Here is a 24726-nt window from a genome sequence, read left to right as displayed (position 1 = left end):
TCAAACCCACCGACATACCCGTGGTCGAGCTAGATCACACCCTTTCCCTTCACATAGCCGTCATGGTATCCAATTTTTCCATAAAAAGAGTAATGATAGATAATGGATCAGCCTTGAATATTTGCGCCCTAAAATTCATAAAGCAAGCTGGGTATACTAAGGCAGATATCATCAGTGAGGTTATCACCATTAAAGCTTATGAAAACTTGGAAAGAACCACAGAAGGAACTATTTTGCTGCCAATCAAGGTTGGGCCAGTCATCCAAGAAACACTCTGCCATGTTATTGATTTAAACCTACCATTCAACATCCTCCTCGGTCACCCATGGATTCATGCCATGAAGTTGTTCCATCCACCTACCATCAATGCGTCAAATTTTTGCATCAAGGCACTGAGGTAACCATCCATGTTGATCCAGAACCCTTTGCTTACTGCAATCCAGTTGAAGCTTTATATGCAAACCATTTCCCTAGAATTGATATTGGCACAGCCATCGCCAGTTCATCCCACACTTGTAATGACCCAGAAACCATCCTCTCCTCCACCCTATCTATCATGAAGATCAATAACAAAGGCTATGGAGAGTATAGTTTGTTAGATGAATTTGTTGTCTGGGCACTCCCACTTGATCCACATGCCCATGGACAATCAACATATCACAAAGCTAAGGAGATTCTACCTCCTCGATACAAATAGTTTGGCCCAACAACCTTTGTATCCTCAAAAATCCCTCTTCACGAGGAGCTCACTCTAGATATCAACAATTGGTTCCATAAGGATGCACCTCCAAGAAATCAAGCATGCCTTGATCGCTTCAGCCAGAAGTATCCCCAAGAACATAAGATCATCACTGAAAAATAGAAATATCAAGGTGGTGGTCTAGGACCAGAAGAAAGAGGCATGCAGTGCCCCATCGATGCACACAAGTGGGAATCGAAGTCAGGTCTTGGCTTTGGCATACCCACAAATGGGGGCACCAATGAGAACGATCACACTTTTTCAAACATTCACCATGACCTTGTCGAAATTGAAGACATTCTTGAGGAAGTTGAAAAGAGAGCCTACGACAATATCCCAGACCAAATCTTCCTCAAAGACTCTGTTCTCCAAGAACTATCCATCCATTTCATTGACCTACCACTCACCCATCAACAACTCATAGATTGGGACCAACCAAGCGTCATACACATTGATGAGTTCACATCAAAGGAAGTGCTTCTAAGATTCATGGGAGCTGAAACTCCTCACAACTAAATAAAGCCAGATTATGCCTATATCTATAAGCTAGATCCCATGGGGTATTTTGGAGAAAATCCCCAACCTAGTTTCGATACACCCAAAACTAGAACTAAGGTGAATCCGGGACTAGCTAAGGCAGTGAAGAGAGCCCCTCGACAAGAAAATCCAGAGTCACAAGCAGAACATGAGGATTTAGCATTGCCTCCTCAAGATAATCGACCAGAGGTGTCTTCTATTCTAATTGAGGATACTAGAGAAGTCAACATCGGTTCTTTAGAGATCCCCAGACTTGTTCACATTGCTGCATCCCTATCACAAGGCTAAGTTGACCTCCTCTTTGAGGTATTATGAGAGAACATTGGCCACTTTGCATGGTCATATTAGGATATCCCGGACTTGATCCAAAGCTTATAGTTCATCATCTTGCAGTCGATCCAAAGATCAAGCCTGTCAGACAAAAGCTTAGAAAAATGCACCCCAATGTAGCATTACTAGTCAAAGCTAAATTAGAAAGAATGTTAGCTGCTAAGGTTATCCAACCTATCGACTACTCAGAGTGGATCTCCAACATGGTCCCCATCACTAAACCTTCTGGTGAGATCATAACATGCACTGATTTCAGAGATCTTAACAAAGCTTGTCCAAAAGATAATTTTCCCTTGCGCAACATAGATATGATTGTAGATCTTATAGCTGGACATGAAATTTTTTCCCTCATGGATGGATTTTTTGGGTACAATAAAATCAAGATTGGAGAAGAGGATCAGTATAAGACAACATTCACTACCCGTTAGGGAACCTTTTGCTACAACATGATGCCTTTTGGCCTAAAGAATGCTGGGGCTACCTATCAAAGAGCTATGACAACCATTTTCCATGATCTTATCCATAGCATTTTGGAGGATTATGTGGATGATATCTTGGTTAAATATCACACCTTCATGGATCATCTTGCTGACTTGGAGAAAGTCTTTGATAGGTTAGCCACATATCATCTCATTCTGAATCCCAAGAAATGTGTCTTTGGGGTCACATTTGGCAAGCTTCTAGGCTTTATAGTTTCTAAAAAAGGTATAGAGATTGACCCCAAGAAGGTCAAGGCTATCTTAGACATGCCTCCTCCCCAGACATTGCGAAAGCTTTGCACTTTTCAGGGAAAGCTTCAGTCCGTTCGACACTTCATCTCTTAGCTTGCAGATAAGTGTACGCCATTTGCACACTTACTAAAGAAGGATGAAAACTTCAAGTGGGATCCTTTATGTCAACGCAACTTCAATCATCTCAAACAGTATCTCACCAATCCCCCTATCTTGGTTCCACCAGTTCCTGGTCATCCCTTGATCTTGTACATATCAGCAATGCCTACTACTCAAGGGGCACTTCTAGCACAACTCGATGACTACGGTAGTGAATGAGCCATCTACTACATCAGTAGAACCCTAGTTGGTTATGAACTCAATTATACTCCTATGGAAAAAGCTTTTTTGGCAGTTGTTTTCTCAACTCAAAAGCTTCACCACTACATGCTAAGTCATACCATCCAACTAGTCTCCAAGATCAACCCTCTCAAGTATATGCTCTCTAGAAAAACACTTACAGGCCGTTTGGCCAAAAGGGTTATGCTCCTTAGCGAATTTGACATCCAGTATGTGTACAGAAAGGAAATAAAAGGGCAAGCTATAGCAGATCACCTAGCTAATGTGCCTCTAGTAAATACATATCCGTTGATCACAGACTTTCTAGATGAGCATATTTGTCTAATTGAAGAACAACCCCCATGGAAACTTTATTTTGATGGCTCATATACATCTCATGGATCAGGGGCATGAATATTGTTGGTCACACCTCAAGGAGATTAAATTCCAAAAGCCTTCAAGCTACAATTCCCTAGCACCAAGAATATAGCTGAATATGAGGCTCTCATAGAAGGATTAAAGATAGCTGTAGAATGGAACATCACTGAGTTAAGTTTTTAGTCAAGCAGTTCCTCACACCTGCCTATGTGAATGATGACTCAAACTATGTTTGTATTTTGGTTGGTCCCCAATCCCCTTGGTATCATGAAATCCATGCTTACCTTAAAGATGGTATCATATCCCCTCACCTCACATGAACCCAACACCAAAACCTCATCCGAAAATCATCCTGCTATGTCATCATAGCCAATACCCTATATCTTCGGGGTTATCACAATACTCTCTCTAGGCGTTTAGACCAAAATGAGGCTGCGATGGTGTTAAAAGAAGTACACTCTGAACTTTGTGGTGCCCACATGAGTGGTATTGTCCTAGCATGACAAATCCTTAGAGCAGGCTACTATTGGCCTACCATTGAAGAAGACTCCTGTGACTTTCTCAAAAAGTGTCTCCCATGTCAGCAACACGCAAATCTTATGCTCGCTCCAACACAAGATCTACAGCCTATTGTACCACCTTGGCCTTTCGCTTGTTGGGGCCTTGATCTAGTTGGAACTATCACACCTCTCTCATATAATGGACATAAATGGATAATAACAGCTATAGACTATTTCACTAAGTGGGTGGAAGTAGTCCCCCTAGTCTCAGCTATAGGAGTTCAGGTCTCCAAGTTCATCTTGTACCACATTGTTTGCCGCTTTGGCATCCCATCCACCATCTTCATTGACCACAAAGGTAACTTTGACAATCTCAACATGGAAGAATTACGCACTTCCCTCCACATCCTTCACCACTTTTCTAGCCCATATTTCCCATAAGGTAACGGCCAGGCAGAGGCAACTAACAAAAACCTCCTCAAAATCCTAAAGAAAGTTGTCAATGATTTCGGCCATGATAGGCACCTACAAATAAATCCAGCCCTATGGGCCTATCGAACTTCCTTCCATACATCCACAGGCACAACTCCATACTCCCTAGTCTATGGTGCCGAAGCGGTACTACCCATAGAGGTTGAACTTCCCTCCTTGTGCATATCTTTGCGAGGGAAAATATCAGATGAAGAGTACAAAGTAGCTCGACTCACCCAACTAGATCTCTTAGACAAGAAGTGACAACAAGCCTATGATCATCTCACAGTCTATCAAACTCATCTCAAAAGGAATTTCAACAAGAAGGTGCTTCCACGACGCTTTTAGCCAGGCGACATGGTCCTCAAAGAAAACATGAAAGTCCAAGCAGATCAAGAAAAGAAAGGCAAGTTTGAACCTACATGGCTTGGTCCTTATGTTGTCACTACTTCTTTTGGCTCTAGAGCCTATCAACTATCTACACCAGAAGGAGAACTCTTGAATGATCCTACTAACATCATTCATCTCAAGAAATTCTATGCTTGAAGATCCTTGGTATACCTAGCTTTTGAAAAATACAAAAAATAGTAAAGAGAAATAAGCGTCCAATGGTGAAAACTTGGCAATTCAAGCACCTTGGATAGGTACCTTGGTGAAAACCTAGTAATTTAGGCACTTTGTGTACTAAGACTATTCCATTATCTATCACTATCCTATCCCTCACCCATCCACTCACCGTCCCATAAAACACCTGCTTGTTCTCTTGGTGTTCCAACCAAATATCCAAAATCTAATGAAGCTTGTAAATGCCTCCTGTATAGCTTGTAAATCTTGTACCTCAGCTTATAAATCTTGTATCATCCCTTGTATCATAGCTTGTATATCCAAATCTTGTCCAAAGCTTGTACCATATTCCAGCTTGTATTATATGCCAAATCTTGTATCCTAGCTTGTATCCTATCACATGCACACAAAGAATCCCATTTTCCTTAAGCTTTTCGCAAACCATCTACCTATCTGCCTATCAACTATTGCAGACATCCCACCCTTCACAAACATTTCTATCTCACAAAAACCAAAACATGAACAACATTGTACATTTGTAACATATCTTGGTCCATCAGCTTATACATCCTCTTTAGCTTAGTACCATTGTATCTATCTAGCTTTCATGTTAGTTCATCCTTGATCAACATCTTGAACACACCGCACAACCCTTGGTTAGCTATTCCAATGCATCCTTTAGCTAGATCTCCTATCACCAAAGTGTTATCCTTCTTAGTTCAACTTGCTAGACGCATCACTCATCCAGATCCATCAGCTTAGGTGCTCTCCGATAGATCCTTGTAGGATATAGCTTTCCTCATGTCTGATCTTGGTCTGTTAGTACCTCATCCTACCCATCTCATTGGCCTCTTTTGGATTTTCTCTTTCTTTTGATTTGGAATCTTTCCTTTTGGGTCTTGAAATATCTTTTCCAAGCAATCCTTTTGTTCCCTCCTCAAGGTTGCCATGATCTTCCATATCATGGTATACTGCAAATGAGGCAATCTGAGCATAAGGTCTTGATCAAGTCTTTTGTTTCTTTTTACTTTCTGCTTGTGGGTTACCCAGTGTCGGTTCCACGCTGGTTCCTCTGGGAATCATGTGTGATGCTGAGACAATCCTTGCGTGTTTGTTTTGAGTTAGTTCGTTATTCCTTTGGATGGTTGGTGACACGGCCTTGATGTTCTTGATGAATGCTCTTACAAAGCCATAAAATACTCTTACAAACCCATTCATTGCTCTTACAAACCATTATGAAGGGTCTTTATGAAGATATTATCCCTTGAGCCTTCTTTGTTGACTCATCCTTGCCCTTTCTTCCATCCTCTCACCCTGTTACATGTGTCACTCCCTGATTGGCTGTAAGAAAACACAATCCATGTGCTCTCCTCTCATGCAATCTGAGCCCTCCATGAGATTTTCCCCATCCTTGCATCTTAGCCCTCAAACCCTCAAGCCCTTAGCCTATAAAATGGATCCCATCCCAAGCCATTTCATCACAATCCTTAAGCTAAAGTTATAATGTTATTTTGAGAATCCAAAATCCATACTTTTTACATACATCCACATCCAAATCCCAACATCCATTGAAGAAAATTTGAAGCCCTTTGAGCATATATACCAATCCTTTACTTAGACTCATCTACCAAGCAAAGAACTAATTCCTATTGGGAGAGTCCATTCATTTGGCTCACATTCCTAATTAGGGGTTCCTCTTTTGTCTATCTTATATGTTATGTTCATTTAGTTAATGTTAATGCTTTTGTTTTCATTAAGTTAGTGTTTCTTGCATACTAAAGTAGCATATATAGTACCTTCCTTCTTGGGAGAAAGTACTAATGGAACAACACAAGAGCTAATACTTTTTCTTATGAAACCCTTCTCTAATAGACCTTGTATCTGCCTTTCCACTACTACATTTTGCTCTAGTGTTAGTTTATAGGAAGCCTTACTAGGAAATGTGGAACCAAGGATAAGGTCAACACACTGACTAATCTCCCTCATAGGTGGTAAGGTATATATCCTTTCACAAGTAATTATTGCTTTGTACTGGTCTAACAAGTCTGCAACTTCTTTTGGAACTACTCTCCTAACTAGATTTTCTATTGTTTTTGGTTTTAGAATTATGGAAAAACATGGGACATTCTCCTCATTTAGGGATTTAAAGAATTCTTTCTCCACAATTAGGGTCACACAATTATTCAAGGCTCTTCTTCCTCGCCCTTAGGCAAGGGTGTCATAATATAACTTACCCCATACTTAGTTAGAGTATACACATTCCTTTTCCCTTCATGTTGGGAATCAACATCATACTACCATGGTCTCCCTAAAAGAAGATGCCATGCATCCATTTTGGTTACTTCACACAAGACCTTGACCTTGTATTCCCCTATCTGGAATTCTACCCAACATTGTTCATTTACTGTGGTTTGTTGGTCCCAATTTAGCCAAGACACATTGTAAGGGTTTGGGTGTGGAAATTTTTCAAACCAAGCTTATTAATCATCTCTATTGATGCTAATTTATCTGTTGAACTAGAATAAAAATTAATTGTACAAACCTTTCCATTTACCTTACTGTGCATCTTGATTAAGGTTTTTCTTTTGGGAGGCTCCCTTGGCAATGAAATCTTTAAGGGTGTTCTATTGAACATGACGCATTCTCCTTATTTTGGTTTAGAAGGTTTGGAAATTCTTGAATGGTAAGAGGTCACACTTTGACAGTCATCATCTTGGGCAAGTTGTACTTTCCTATCATTTCTTTGGTGGCTTTTTCTTTCTCCATTCTTTCTTGGACATCTGAAGGACTAATGGCCTACTTTGTTCCAGGAAAACATCTACCAATGAATATATGATTGCATCTTGCACGTGATCTTCCCCTATTGTTTCTTCTAGAACTTTTCTCTTTTTCATTTTCATGATGGCTTGACTCTCCTTAAGGTTTTGGTTATGATCCCCTTCCTTGGTACCTTTCTCTACCTCTGAAATTAGTCCCTCTCCCTTTATGCTAATCATTCTTCCTCTTGATTTTGTCTTCAATCTTAAGAGAAATTTGATAGCATTTGTGTACTAATTCTACTGATGCTAAAGTCATGACATCAAATATAGTCACCCAATATGTACAATTTCATACATACAAGAAATGCTCAGAAAATCTATTTAGTTCTCCTTAAAAATGGTGTGTCCGTATAGTACTTCACATGTATGAATGTTTCCAAGGTGTAGATTCCTAAATACATCATTCCTAATGGTTACAACTAGAATTTGAAAGGTTGGGACCATTGGGTGAAAAGTTGCATTTTTTTGACAAAAAGTTGTCAACAACAAAAATTGCTAATCAACAACTTTTACAACTTTTCACTCAAGACCTTTTTACTTTATTATTTGTCTTTTAAAAAACCTTATTAAGGTATAATGACATAAAAAAAATGTAAATGACTCTTTCTTACTTAAAATTTACAACTTTAGGATCCTTTTGGACTAAGTGAACTTAGAGTTATAAACACACCTGAAGTTCCCTGACCAAATATAGAATGATTGCTTATTACACACATAAATGAAACTAAAACATCACTAGATGTCTTCTACAGGATCACCATATGCCTTGATCTACTTTGTATCACCTTGGTGTCCTACACTAGAGAGAGAGAGAGAGAGAGAGAGAGAGAGAGAGAGAGAGAGAGAGAGAGAGAGAGAGAGAGAGAGAGAGAGAGAGAGAGAGAGAGAGAGAGAGAGATGGGCTTGCTAATGTTGGGATTAAGTACATTGGTTTTACTTAAGAGCTTTCTATCCTACCTATATTGGGGATTATAGATTCTTTATAGTTTTAGTACCATATCATAGATATGATGTCACATCAATATTTTTTTTGCCAAAGTGTCCAAAAAGGCCTCCCAAAAAGTGAGATCCATACTTGTGCACTAAGTTATGTCTTATTGGTGCATTGATGTTGCATCTTATGAAAACCTAATTTTAAGATCTAAAGAAGAAATTTCATTAAATTATCGGTAGTTATCGTCAACACTGTTAACTTTGAAGTGACTAGCATTTGTGTCATATTGTTCAAAATATTAGTCATTAAATCAACACATACTAGAACAATTATCGTCATACATTTAGTTACTAATTCATTTCTCTATTTTATGGGAAATTTAGCAAGATTTTTTTACACTAAGAATGTATTTCATATTAATCAATAATAAATAAATAAATAATTTTTTTTATGTAACAAAATAGATCATTCTACATATATATTATCCAATGTAACGATTATGCCATCAATAATAATATTATTTCTATCTATCATAAAATATAAATACTCATCCCATTTCAAATGATAAAATAAAGTCTTGGCGTTGTGTGAACTGTGGTAGGGTGATCTTGTATCACCAAATCTTAAAACAAAAAGAAAACAAATAACCCATAAATATTCAGCAAGCAATTCCTTTAAAAAAAATCTTTGTTAATCTAAACTATGAAAGAATTGTATACAACAATAAAGTAACTATTCCTATTTTCTAAATCCTATTCATTTACACCCCCTTATGTTCATCAACTACAAATTAGTTATTAATGTTAGAGGCAAGGGGTTGGGCTTACAATCTTGACATCAAGTGCAGTACCTTGTGCATTCTTACACAAGAATTGAAGATCTTCTTTTCCATAGCTATAGCTCAATTTTAGGGAGTCTACTTTTATCCCTTTACAAGGCACACTTTTGCTACATTCAAATCTAATTGTAACATTTGAAGTTGATGCTCCAGTTACATTCTTGTATAGAAAGTTACTAATCGTCACACCAGAACTTTCATGCAAATTCATAATAACAATAGACATAAAATTACTTCCATGTCATTTACTACAAATATTGAAGCTTATGTTTGTAGTGAAATCACATTATATATGTACCTTTCCAGAAATTCTATTTGGGGAATAATATTGGTCAATTATAATAGGATTTTGTACATTGTCCATTTTCACATTTTGGAAAGTTATACGAGTTGCAAAATCATTCTCTCCCTGCCAGGTTTTTATCCTTAATCCATTCCACATGTTGTGAAAATAAATTCCACTTATTGTTATGTTCTTTATAGTAGCAATGAAGTTATCTTCATCATGACTTCCAATACATCATTACAAGCAACACAAACCCCAAAAAATATATTTAAGTACTCACTAGCATATTTTTCTAACACATCTCAATTCATGAAAAAAAGACCTCTAGCTACTTATTATAATCACTCAATTCCATGTCCTGGCCCACATGTAACCCCTTCAATGGAGACATTGAATGATCTTGATCCAATAGAGATGTAGTCATCTCTTGAAAGAAAATGTTGAAGCCAAATTATGAGGAATTTCTTAACATTTGATTCATGGAAGATGATAGGAATTGGCATTTTCATAATATGAATTAAAAAAAGTATGTCTTTGTTTCAAAATTGGCACAATGGAATTATAATAAATAACTTCTAATTTTGTCTCAAAACTAGCTTATCGAACTTCCCACTAGCAACTAGTAATTAAAAATCAAAACTCAATTATGCTATTTGGGGAGTGTAAAAAAATTAGATTGGACTATTTTTTTTGAGTCTACCTTCAACTCCAAGCTTACATAAAAATATATCTTTCCAATCATCTTCTGAGTGAAATGAACAATACAAATAAAATCCCAAAAAGAGGAACAAATATTTACAAAACCTTGATTTGGCTAAATTGATTTTTGCAGAAATATCGATTTCTACAATTCCATGAACCAAAAAAAGCCTAAAATCAATCCATCAAATGGAAATCATTTATCACTTGAGTTAATAAAATTCACCTATTCCTATAATGATGTTTCTAATCTTAACATTTGAAGATTGTCCCATGTGAATTCCATCAGTATTGGGACTATCACATGGAGCCTCAATAGTCACACCATGAATGAAAATATTATTGTAGGTATCAAAGTTTACATGAAACTACTTGCTATTGATTGAAGTGATCTTTCTTGCTATGGTATTCTTGGTGGTTGTAAATCTCAGTGTCTGATAACAAAAAGAAACAGATTCATTAGATAATATAATCTGGTCCAAATGAGGTGGTTTAGGTTTGAAAATAGAGGAGTAATAAGAGAGGTAGACATAGTACCATGGGCCCATTTTGGCTTGTCTTCTACTCATGCAAAACATAAATAATCATAGTTAGCTATGGAAAATGACATATTAAAGACTAGTTTTAAAAGATAAGACAATAAAATAATCCTTGGGCATATGCAACATGATCCATAAAAATAAAATAAAAACATTATGCTAGTGTTGAGCTTTGTTATTATTAATCTAAGTTCATTGGTTAATAAAATACAACCTTATCCTTTTATGCAACAAGGTTCATTATTTCCAAATCTAACACTTCCACCATTACAGTGTTCCATATGTTCAAAATTTGATTTGTCACCAGTTGTATGATGAGAGCAACCACTATCAATAATCCATGTATCATTCTTGCTAACATGAGAAATAAGTGCCATTTTATCAAACCCATCATCTGACTCATAATTTACAACTATATATACTATTTCATTATCTTCAGTACTATCTAAATCTTTAGTTATAAAACAAGATTTCTTACCTTTTTCTTTGTAATCCTTGTAGCTCTTGAATTCTTTCTTGCCTTTGAACTTACTGCTTTTCTTTTCATCTTTGCCTTCTTTGTTAGGACATCTTGCAGTGATGTGACCAACTTCTTCACATGAAAAACATACTAGAGGGATCTTACCTTTTTACTGTTTTCTACCTTTGGAATATTTCCTTGCAAGTAGGGATTCAACAACTTCAAGATCACCATGTAAATATTTTTCCTCTTCTTCAATTTCAAATTGCTTGCATTTTGATTTTCCACCTCTTTTCTCGAGTTAATGATTGGCTTCAACTACAGACTTAGTATCTTTGGAACTAGGGACATAGTTATCATAGTTATCCAAATCAAAAGTCGTCAATCTTCCCACTAGAGCATCAAATTTATCTTATTATTTGGATCACATCTCATTTCTTGAATAGTAGACACTCTAATTTCATAGATAGGAAGAAGGGCTTTGATTACCTTTCTTACAATTGTTTTGTCATCAATGTCTCCTCCAGATGCTTTGATTGCACCCACACTTTCTTTAATTCGCTGAATATATTTTGCAATATTTTCATCCTCTCTCATCCTCATTTTATCAAATTGGTGTCTAAGACTTTCTTCTTTGGCTCTTCTTACATTGTCATCACCTGTATAGATGTCATTCAGTTTAGTCCATATTTCATGAGCAGTAGTACAATCTTTGACCTCATCAAATTCAACATAATTAAGAGTTGATGCAATGTCAATCATCATGATTTTTATTTTCAGAAACCTATTCCATAGTCAATATTCTAGTAGGAGCTTTCTAAGAATTTTCCAAGTTTTTCAAACCTGAACTATTGATGGTTGCTAAGCAGAACTTCATAAGTTCTTGCCATTCTACAAAGTTCTCTCTGTTCAATTTGGGAGTCTCTCTTGTATAAGACATCCTAATCTTTATATTAGGTCCTTGAAACCTTCTATGCAAGCAACAACAGCTCTAATACCAATTGTTGGAAATATAAGAGGAGTAACTAAGAGAGGAGAGGTGAATTTCTTACCACAAAAATAAATCCTAGATCCCTTAGATGTCAATACAAATCAAAACATAAACTCTAATCAAAGTAAATCCAATTGTTACTTGGCAAACACATAGGCACTCAGTTAACACTAGCAAATATTGCAACTCGACAAGTACTGAGAATCAATTGTAACTTAGCAATAACTAAATATATTGATCTCAATTTGATTAACCATGATTAACCTTAAACTTAACTTAGTTACATATAAATAAAAGAAATGACATGAACACAAGTAACACCAAGATTTAATGTGGCAACCCAATTTGGGAAAAACCACTAATTGCAACTAGGTACTATTTTCACTTTTTTGAAGTGAACCCTATTATGAGCCAACCCTATTAAAAGTTACAAAACACACTGTTAGGTTTGACCCTATTAGGGTATTTAATCACCTTGTTAGGAGTGGCCTTGTTAGAAGTCTTTACATACTTCAATCAAGAAATGCCACCTTGTTAGAGGATTTATAAATAGCTGTTAAACCAACTCTGTTAAGAGATTTAGATCACTATTACAATGGTTAGAAAGTAACAATGAGATGACCTAATTTTTGATGCAATGGAATTTTTGATTATAGATGTCAATTCTAGCATGTATACTTGATCCTTCCTAATTGAATATATCTTTGAAGGTCCACAAGGATATTCTGCTTATCATTCAAATTCTCTTCCTCTTGGCGTCATCAAATCTTCTATTACTTGCTCACATTCAAACTCAACTTGGCCTTATATTTATATTTTATACATTTTTAATTCATCTTGAATACAACTTAGAATACTTAATATTCATCTTATCATTTGGATAGAACCAACAAACAAATCAATTGAATTCAATATGCAAAAAGAAGAAAATCCTTCATTAGCCAACCCATCTTGGTAGACACTAACAAAAATATATTTTCCTTCATTAATCAAGTGAGTTTGGTTAACACTAGTTCTCATGCCAACTTTCTTTGTTTCCCGAGTGAACTTGGTAGACACTACCTTCTGAACTTGGGATACATGTGAATTCTCGACAGAAACCGAGAACTGTGTTCATCTCTCAAGTGAGCTCGACATACACTAACTAGTGAATGTATGAAATTTTTTGTAACATCAAAGACAATATACAATTGATCAATTTTTTTCAATTGTTTTATCAATTTTTGATAACTTTATTGATTTGAAACCTTCAACCTACCACACTATCATTTGTTTGTCTAACAACTTTCACACCATAGCTAAGAACGTTAAATATTTAGTGTGTCTGATGGCTGAACAAGAGCCCAAGAGAGCATACATCAGGCATAATGGATGAGAACACAATAAGAATAAACAAAAACATGAACATATATAGTGTCATGTTTTTTCATATAATATAAGAAGGCACTAAACTTTCAATGACTAAGCTAGGGATGAAGGGATATTGACGATGAATTCATTAGTTAGTTTAGCTTAAATAGATGTGAGATATATAACATTTAAGATCTATATACAATAATATAAGTATTGTTTCTTCTTCTATAATAATCATATCCTACTAAGCATTGTCACATCATCAAGTGTGAGAAATAAATAGAATTCAAAAGAAGAAAACCCTAGTTGATTATTCAACCATCTAAGTAATTAAAACATAACCAGGATTAACAAGTAGTTATCCAAGTCTTATCCAAAATCAAAATAACAATATTATATATTAATTAAGAAATTAGAATGTAAATTCAACCATGTTGATCTACACATCATACACCCATGACAGAACAATAAAATTAATATGTTTGATCGTACAATATCCAAATGGATGCATCATTACATATTACATCCCATCAAAATGTTTAGTTATGTCAATGACTTCATATAAGATGATTATTTAATACATTAATCACATGAAGAGTTTTGAAACAAGTTATCTCAATCATGTGTCCATCTATAAGTCTTAGTCTCCATAGCCATTGGACATCATCCATCCACTATCTAAGATGGGAATGTGGCCCAAGAACTTTTGCCATTCGAAATGTAGAGTGTTTAGCTCCCCTAGGGTTCTTCTTGACATGAAGAATACCCTAACCCTGGCATGGAAAGCCTAGCAACTCAAAACAAGAGGATCAAATGGATCTAGTGAAGTAGTGAAGCATACTACTTTCCTCATACGTCTAAGTATAGCCTCATCACAAAATATGGAAGGAAAAATAAAAGTAACTAGGCATATCTACACATATGCGATACAAAATAAAATTACTCATATGTAGTAAAATGAAACAACAACATATCTATGCATGTATGCAATAATATAAACAGCTTTGGCCAAAGTACTTTGGTCTAGATTTAACTGATAGAAAGAAATAAAATAAATTGTATCGATTTCTAATTATAATTGGCTAATAGAAAGACATAAAGAATATTGCATCCATTCCTATCCTTCCTAATTTTCCATGTTACAACCATCCCATAAGGAAGTCTAAATGCACTCAGAAGAAAAATAATGTTTACAAGTTCAGAGTTTAATTGAACTTCCATATGCACTATCCACACATAGGCATGCATACATACTTGCTAAAGGAAAAAAGTAAAGATTGTGAAATAGTTTTAATGCATGTAATTCAATATACACCTTTAAGTATGGTAGTTATCTCTAAAACATAATTTCTAGACTACCTCAACAAGAAACAAGAGTACATCAATTTCCACTTCACATGGATCAAATTACACTAGTACACATTGGAACCTATTTCAAAATGAAACATAAGTGCTTATACTTAAAAGAAATAGAAGATAATATAGCTTCTGATCTAAACATAATTTTTTATGCTTTATAATAATAGTATATTATGCACCTTCTTCACCATAAAGGTTCATGCACACAATGCTTCATTTAGATGTAGAGGTTAATCCAAAAAGAAAAAGAAAAAGGACATTACCATGTCTAAATTGGTGAATCCCTATACATACTCTTCACATCATTTATTATAGCTAAGTTTCAGCCCTTAACAACATTTCTCAGGAACACAAGTTATGGAGTAATACTACCATTGGTTGTATTAAATGATCAACAAAATAACATAATCCTAAATTATAAGGAAAATCAATTTCTCCCAACTATCATTATAAATTTACAGTATCTAAAGGCATTAACAACCATATGCAACCTTGCTAGAGTTCACATTCACATCCACTTTATGTAATTTACCTAAAGATTAGTCACATACATACAATAGCTAGTTACTCTGAAAAATAATAGTATATTAATGTCCAAACTACAACCTATGTTGTGGTAATGGGAAAAATTGTTGCTAAATTAAGAATATTGTGATCATATGTTATCCCAAGTTTAAATGTCAAAAATGTCACTCCTCTAATTAGTTCTAAATGATACATTGAATATTTTCTATTTTAACATTTAAAACATCATGGAATTGACTAGAAAAATTTATAGTAGTCCAAAGTCATACATGCATTTTAAACAAACTATCATTGAGTCAAGTAGCATTGTCTAGAATTATAAATGAAATTGGGTAAAAGCCAAGTTAGAATTTGGTCTCAACTTTAGTAAGGAACTCCAACACAACAATGTAATTTAAATGATAATTTCTCTCAAGAAGACAATAGGGTATAATGCCTATAATATCAAGATTCTCTTTCCCTTACGAAGCCATAAGAATCAATTTCCATTCATTTAATTGATGGCTTAAGGATAAAGTGGTCATTCAAGACTTTGAATTCAAGAAATATTTGCTTGACAACCTATAAGTTGTCAACTAAATTCTCACAACCTGATTTCTACAATTGGCATACCAATTCATTGCATTTTGGCATCTCCATTCGAGTGCCTTAGAACTGAGCCAACATTAGTCCACACCATAGTCTTGGTAATTCCAAAGCTATATCTTGGTTTATGCAATGGAGGCAGGAGATTAATCATCACAACAAAACTTTATTTATTTTAAAAAATAAGTAAGGTCCATCTTTTTTCCTTAGTATATGGATTAAGGAATTCTAAGGAGAGTCGATGCACATTCACTAATCTTAAAGGATGGAAACCTAGATCTTTCTCACTCCAAAGACCACTATCACCACAATCATATATGTATATACCATTTCACTTTTTTCAGGTTCAGCTAACATGATATTGAAGGCATACATTCTGTATTCTTGCAACATGCACCACTCACTGCTCAAGAATGCATGCATTACATTCATGCACTCATCGCTCACTACTCATGCATTCACAATGTTAAGCATGTGCATCAGTCCTAATTTAGATTTATTTATTTATTTCATGCTTAATAAAAATGCATGTTGCAATTAGCCTTGTAGACATCAATTTTAATTTTTTGTTAATTAGTTTGAATATTATGCAAAACTCTTATTTTCATGCAATCTCTTTTCATGTTATTGTTTAGGATTTTATTTATTGTAGTTTTTTACTATCTTCCATGATCAATAGTCAAGGTTAAGTGTTTTGTTTTTTTCCTTTATAATGTACTCTTTAATTTCAGTAATACACATTCAATAAAAACAAAGTTTTTATTTTGATTTTAGTTGTTCATTGTTTATGCTCTATATTTTATTTCTCTATTTATCAATATAGCATAAGAGATTTTATTTTTAGATCTTCAATTGGTATCAGAGCATGTTGTAGAATATTGTTCTCATGTAGGCGTGCAGAATATAATTTTTCTCCAAGATCTTTCAAAATGGAAAATGGTGGCAACTTTCCATTCTAGCTTCTATTTTCTGGAGACAATTATGAATATTGGAGTTTCAATATAAAGACCCTACTATTATCTCAAGATATTTGGGAATTATTAGAAGGAGGATACACTGAGCCTACAAACCTAAATTCTTTAAATGCCTTAACAAAAGCTCAATGGAATCAGTTGAAAGAAGACAAGAAAAAAGATAATTGAGTTCTTTTCATCATTCAAACTGCATTGGATATGTCTATTTTCCCTTGTATAGTTGGTATGAAAAAGTGAAAGGATGCATGAGAAGCCCTTCAAACAACATACCAAGGATCTAACAAGAAAATATTGGTGAGAGTTTAAACCCTTCAAAGAGATTTCTAAAATTTAAGGATGAGAGAATTTGAGTTCACTCATGAGTTTATTATGAGGGCTGAAACTATTATCAATCATCTTAAAACTCAATGGGAAACTATCACAAAGATAAAACATGTAGAGAATATTCTGAGATCTCTTCCTCCAAATTTTGATCCAATGGTCATAACCATTGAATAGAGTAAAGATACATCTACCTTCAAAATTGAAGATTTGATAGGTTCTTTGCAATCACATAAAGAGCGCATGTAGCATTCAACATAGAATCAAGTACAAGCCTTCCAGTCTATAGTCAAAACTAAATAAAAAATTGCAGCCCCTTTTCAATCAAACAAAACTCAAGGGGAGTCTTCTACATCAAGAAGATGTGCTAGAGGACGAGGAAGAGGAAATAACTAAAGAAATGGAAGGAGGTGTGAGGATCGAAGAAGCATCCAATGTAGATATTGTGAAAGGTATGGACACTGTGATTCTGAATGTAGAGAGAAAAAATCTATTTTTGAATAAGTCAAGAATCAACTATACTAAAGAATATCTTGAAGAGCTCAACACTCTACATTCCTTACATGCAATTTGGAAAAAGAACCTTAGAAGGATGTATGGTTTCTTGATAGTGGGTGCTCAAATCATATGATAGGTAAATCTGATCTCTTTGTCAAATTAGATGAATATGTGAGAAGTCAAGTAAAATTTGGTGATGATAAAGAGGTTGATGTTATGGGAAAAGGTACCCTTGATATGAAAACTAAGCAAGAATAAATTAATTATATTCATGAAACCTTGCATTTGCCCAAGTTACATCATAATCTTTTGAATATTGGGTAGCTTGTAGCAAAAAATTATAAAGTTATTTTTGAGGATAATTGTTGCCAAGTTTTTGATAAATCAGCTAACCACCATCTTGTAGCAAAGACTTGTAAACAAAAAATAGATTGTTTCCTCTCACTTTGGTTTTCACTAATATGCATGCCCTTAAGGAAATCACAAATGATTCATGATTTGGCATCAAAGGTATGGTCATTTGCATTTTTAGGACTTAAGTTTGCTTCATAAAAAGAACATGGTGAGAGGACTTCTTGTCATTCAGGAAAAATAAGAAGTTTGTTTAGGGTGTGCTCTTGGTAAGAAACATTAAGAAAATTTTCCGGTGAAAAAGTTGTGGAAGGAAAAATCTTCTCTAGAGCTTGTGCATTCTGACATTTTTTGTGCTATGAAAGAGGAATCCTTGGGTAAGAATATCCATTTTTCGACATTTATTGATGATTTCTCATGCCACACAAGGGTTTATTTTCTTAGCCAAAAATTTGAAGCACTTGGATGCTTCAAGCATTTTATAGCTATGATAGAAAAGAAAAGTGGGTATTCCATTAAAATACTCATAACAGATAGAGGGGGAGAATTCATCTCCAAAGAGTTTTCTGATTTTTGTGACATGCATGACATTCAAAGATAGCTTATGACAACCTTTAATCCCTAGTAGAATGGTATTATAGAAAGAAAGAACCATACCATTATAGAGATGGCATGAAGTATGTTGAGTTAAGAATCTTCCAAATTCTTTTTGGGGAGTTACAGTGGCAACCATAGTTTATATTTTGAATCAAATTCAAAAGTGCTTCATAACATCACTCCAAAGGAAGCTTGGAGTGGATAGAAGTCTTTAGTAGCTCACTTTCATGTATTTGGTTGCCCTACATATGTTCATGTTCTTGTTCAAAAGAGGAAAAAGTTTGATGCCAAATCACAACTTTGTATCTTTGTGGGATATTCTAATTCCACCAAAGGGTATAAATTTTATGAACCTGACAAAAAGTAATGGATTATTAGTTAAGATGTGGTTTTCAATGAAGGGGGAGTATGGAAATGGAAGAAATAAGTTCAAAAATCTACACCATTCATCATGGGTAGTGAAGATGTTCAAGTCCTTCCAATCCTCACAAGTTCAAGCCCAAGTCCACCAAGTTCACCAAGTTCCTCTTCAAGTGAAAGTTCAAACTCACAATCTAGTCCAAGATCCTAACAAAAGGTACAAAGTTTAAATGAAATATATCAAATGATTTCTACTGTGGACCTACTTGCTAACTTTTCATTGTTAAGTTCCATTCAAATTGAACCTTCTGTGTATGAAGAAGCTGTGACAAAACCAATGTGGATTGATGCTATAAATAAAGAGATGCATGCTATTGAGAAAAATGATACATGGGAATTAGTTCCACTTCCAAAAGAGAAACAAGTGATTAGTGTCAAATGCATTTACAAGGTGAAATATCATGTTGATGGTTCTGTAAAAAACATAAAGCTAGACTAGTTGCCAAGGGATTCACACAAATATCTGGAGTAGATTATTCAGAGACTATTATCTATTGCTGCTCAAAACAAGTGGCTAGTTTATTAGATGGATTTAAAATCAGCTTTCCTAAATGGTTATATTGATGAAGATATTTATGTGGATCATCCTATTGGCTATAAAATTTTAGGAAAATAACACTTGGTTTACAAGTTGAAAAAAAAACTCTATGGGTTGAAGCAAGCACTGTGTGCTTGGTATGCATGAATTGATAGTTATTTCTTGAAGAAAGGATTCCATTAGAAGTCCTTCTAGTCAACACTCTATATTTAACATTTTGGTAATGATATTCTAATTTTTTGCCTTTATGTTGATGATATCATTTTTATAGGTAATAGACCATCTCTCATGCATAAATTCAAAGAAGAAATGAAACAAGAATTTGAGATGTTAGATCTAGGACTTATGCATTATTTTCTTGGGGTAGAGGTGTGGCAACAACCTGGTGGTATATCCATTTCTCAAACCAAGTATGTTGCTGATTTATTGAAGCGGCTTGGAATGATGTCATGCATGGCAGTTGCTACCCTTGTAGCCCTTGGTAAAAAGTTAACCAAGGATGATCAAAGTTCCCATATTGATCCTACATTATACAAAAGTTTAGTTGGGAGCCTCATGTGCCTTACTAAAATGAGACCTGATATTATATATGTCATGAGCCTCATCTCTTGGTTCATGCAAGAACTACATGAGTCTCATTGACAAGATGGAAAAAGAATCTAAAGGTATGTGAGTGGTACACATAATTTTGGTATTCGCCAATGATAAGTTTGAGTTTGTTACATGGATTCTAATTGGGCTGGTTCAATAGATGATTGAAAATCAACCTCTGGTTATATTTTCTCACTTGGTTTTGGAGTTGTTTCATGGAGTAGTAAGAAGCAGACAATCATGGCTCTCTCTTCAATAGAAGAAGAGCATATTGTAGCAAAAATATCTAGTTGTTAAGTGATACAGATTCAAAGGATTATGGAAGATTTACATTTGGTTCAAGAACATTCTACAACTATTTTTTGTGATAACAATAGTGCCATTGCAATGACCAATAATCTAGTGTTTCATACTAGATCAAAGCATATTGAGATCCGTCATCACTTCATTTGAGATTTGGTTAGAATAGTATAGTGGAGTTATAGTTTGGCCCAACTTCTAAGAAAGTTTCTAATATCTTCACCAAAGCTCTCAAAAAATCTAGTTTCACTACTTTGAAAACTCAGCTCAATCTCATTCTTATTGTTCATGCAGGGGGAGATTGAAGGCATGCATTTTGCATTCTTTTAACATGCACCGCTCAGTGCTGAAGAATACATGCATTTGATGAAGGGTGCTCCCCTTAATACCATAAACATATATATATAAAAAAAAACAACAAATGCAAGAAAAATATATGGACTTCTTATTTGAGCCACAAATTTGGAATTATAGAATTCATAAGTACAATATGCTAACCCACATGGGTGCCTTCATTATAGTAATCTGCAAGGCTAAGCTATGAACTACCACCTAGAGTTGTTCTAGAAAATGTTCGAGCCTTTCTTGAAAAGGAAAAATTATGCCACCCAAGAATGTTCTAGACATTTAAACTTAATACCTAGGGCCAACAGACCCTAACATACATAAAGAGTCGGCCAAATACATCTTTGACAATTATTTTGGATATTTTGAGTAGCCCAACTTTGGAAGGCCATAACTCTTGAAATTTTGCTCTAATTGTCTATTTTAACAACTTTTTAGAAACTCCATCTCTTGATCTACAAGCTCAGAACTACACAAGCACCCTTCTGTTAAGTTTTCAGACCTCATCTGGGCACTCTAAGGCCTTCAATAATGAGCCTGAAGATTTTTCTACAATTTTTTCGACCAAAAATCTGCAATAACTTCTCTGATACTTAACTTGGAGAAATGAGATTTTAATGGTAGGCTTATATATCTAAAATGAACCTTCCTCTAGAAAATGAGAACATTTCAAGATCATATGACAAACTTACTGAAAATAGAAAGTTCCAATAAGTAGTAACCACCCTGTCTACTAGTCCTTATTAAAATAGAAAAGACTGAAAATAAAATATTTTTGCGTAATGCATGATTTCTCTTATACTTGAGTTAATTTGAGAAGTGACCCTATCATGTCTCAGGGGTTCAGAGGAAAACCAAGATGGTTAAAAAACACTTTTTCCAACACGACTGACCAATATCTCCTTAATATCCTTTGTAGTTGAACTAACTATTGGAATTCTCCATTGCACTTCTGCAATCTCATCTCCACCATGTCCTTCAAAATAGTCTATCAAATTTGAAATATTAAATATTGGTGAACTATTCAATTCAGCAGGCAACTCCACTTCATAAGCATTTACAGAATCATGCCTTTGCACTATATTGCACGGTCCAAACTTTTTCTTCTTTAGCTTATTATATGTACCCACTGGAAAACATTCCTTTTTCAAATGAAGCATGACTTCATCTCTAAGCTGAAATTCCTTATAACTTCTTTTCACAGCTACCTTAGCCTTGTATTGTGTATTCATCTTTATAATGTGCTTCCTCACCTCCTCATGAATGTTCTTCAAATGTTCAACAAATTCTTCTACTTTAGCACTACTTATCTCTCCTTTATCCAACTGCCTCAACTTAGAAGCATTTCTGGGACTAATTCCATATACAATCTGGAATGGTGATTTACCAGTACTCCTATTGACATAATTATTAAATGCAAATTATGCCTATGGTAAAATCATATCCCATCCTTTTGGCTTGTCTCCAACTAAACATCTCAGCAAGTTCCTGAAACTATGATTTACAACTTCCATCAATCCATTAGTCCATGGATGATGTGATGAACTAAACTTCAACTCCATCTTCAATTTCTTCCATAATGTACACTAGAAATACCCAAAAAATTTGGTATCTTGATCTGAAACTATACTTTTTGGAAAACAATGTAGTCTGACCACTTCTCTAAAAAACAACTCTACCACATGAATACCATCACTAGTCTTCTTGCAAGGAATAAAATGTGCCATCTTTGAAAACTTGTTAAACACTAAAAAAATAGAATCATGCCCATGCTATGTCCTCAATAATCTAAGAACAAAATCTATGCTAACATCCTCCCATAGCTTCTTTGGTACAGGTAATGGCTAATACATCCATATGTTTTGCTTCACTCCTTTTGCCATCTTACATACTCTGCAACTTTGTATGTTCACTTCTTGCTACAACTATGGCCAATAATAATTTTCAACAACCAAAGCAATGGTCTTATCTTTGTCAAAATGTCTATCCAATCCTACACTATGCTTCTCCTTAATGATGTTCTCTCTCATTGAATGTTTGGGAATGCACAACTGGCTTCCTTTGAACAACATACTATCCTGGATCATGAAATCCAACCACTTTGTCCTATCAAGTATAATAAGTTCTATACAATCCTTCTGTGGTTCACCAAAATCAAGATCATCTGGATGCTAGTACTAAGTTCCTTGAACCCAACCACCTCTATCTACATTTCTATCAAAAAAAGTTGTCTTCTACTAAGAGCATCTGCAACTTTTTTAGAATTCACACTCGTGTTTTAAAAAAAATGTATACCTTTATAAAAACTCAACCCAGTTTAAATGCCTTTGGTTCAATTTTCCTTGACTATTCAAATATTGCAAAGTTTGATGATCAGTATACAAAACAAAATTCTTAGGAAGAAGATAGTGTCTCTACTTCTTTAAGGCTTGAACTATAGTATAAATTTCTTGATCATAAACAAAATATTTTCTTTTGGCATTATTCAATTTCTCACTAAAATAAGCAACAGGTCTACCTTCTTGGCTCATAACAAATCCTATTGCAGTACCACTAACATCACAGTCTACTTGAAACACCTTGTTAAAATCAGAATGTGCTAAAATAGGTTGCTCAATAACTTTCTATTTCAATAGATTAAAAATATTATTTGCTCCTACAATCCACTTAAATTATTTCCTATCCCCTCTCATTGTTTTAGCTAGGGTTCCATAAATACTACTAAAACCTCTTATGAATTTTCTATAAAAACTAGCTAGTCCATGAAAAGATCTTACCTCTATCGCACTCTTTGGAGTAGGTCATTCAATGATAGCCTTCACTTTCTCTAGGTCCATTTGTAGACCTTCTGCTAAGACTAAAAATCCTAAGTACACCAACTCCTTTACAAAACTACACTTCTTCAGGTTTATCAACAAATTTTATATCCTCAACGTATCAAATGCCTTGTGAATATGGATCAAGTGCTCCTCTAATGTCTTGCTAAATATCAAAATATCATCTAGGTAAACAATGAAAAACTTACCTAAAAACTCCTTCAGTACCTTATTCATGAGCCTCATGAAAGTGCTCGATGCATTGGTTAGTCCAAAGGGCAAGACTAACCATTTATACAATCCCTCTTTTGTCTTTAAAGTAGTCTTCCACTCATCACCTTCTTTGATGTAAATCTGATGGTATCCACTCTTCAAATCTATCTTTGTGAAATACTTAGCTCCACTCAAGTAGTCCATAATATCATCCATCATTGGCAATGGAAATATTTACTTGATTGTGATCTTGTTGATTGTGCAAGAATCTGTGCACATCCTCCATTCTCCATTCTTCTTTGGTGTTAATGCTGTCGATATAACACATGGACTTAGACTCTCTCAAATCAACCCCTTATGCAACAACTTATGAACTTGTCTATTCAACTCTTCACTTTTTTTTGGTCTAATTCTATGTGCTGCCTTGTTTGGAAAATTGGCTGCTAGAACCAAACCCACCTAGTGACTGGTCTTCCTCATTGGGAGAAATCTATCAGGTACATTATCTGATACAATATCAAAAACTCTCCCAACATATCTACAACTTTTATAGGTACCTCCTCTACTTCTTCTTTACTATCTTTTGGAATTATAGAAAAACACATATGCTTACACATCATACCTTTGAGAAACTCTTTTACATCAAAAAAACATATTCTAGCAGCACTACATACCTTTTCTTGTTTATCCTTCAATGGTTTCAAATTCTGTTTCACTCCATCCTTGGTTAGAGTGTAGGTGTTTGCTTGCCCATCGTGTACAACATGCCTATCAAAATTCCATAGCCTACCCAACAATATATGACA

General features: G+C 34.8%; 1 pseudogene; it reads right to left on the bottom strand.

Annotated features, from left to right (window-relative positions):
* Nucleotides 1–9124: 9124 nt before the first annotated feature.
* LOC149537192 (polygalacturonase-like) lies at nt 9125–22123 on the bottom strand (annotated as a pseudogene).
* Between the last annotated feature and the right edge of the window lie 2603 nt (nt 22124–24726).

Source organism: Cupressus sempervirens, chromosome 10 (assembly GCF_028749045.1).
Source record: "Cupressus sempervirens isolate cs-2001-9-10 chromosome 10, ASM2874904v1, whole genome shotgun sequence".
Classification (NCBI taxonomy): domain Eukaryota; kingdom Viridiplantae; phylum Streptophyta; class Pinopsida; order Cupressales; family Cupressaceae; genus Cupressus; species Cupressus sempervirens.
Note: the sequence above shows the minus strand (reverse complement) of the source record. Positions and strands in the feature narration are given on the sequence as shown.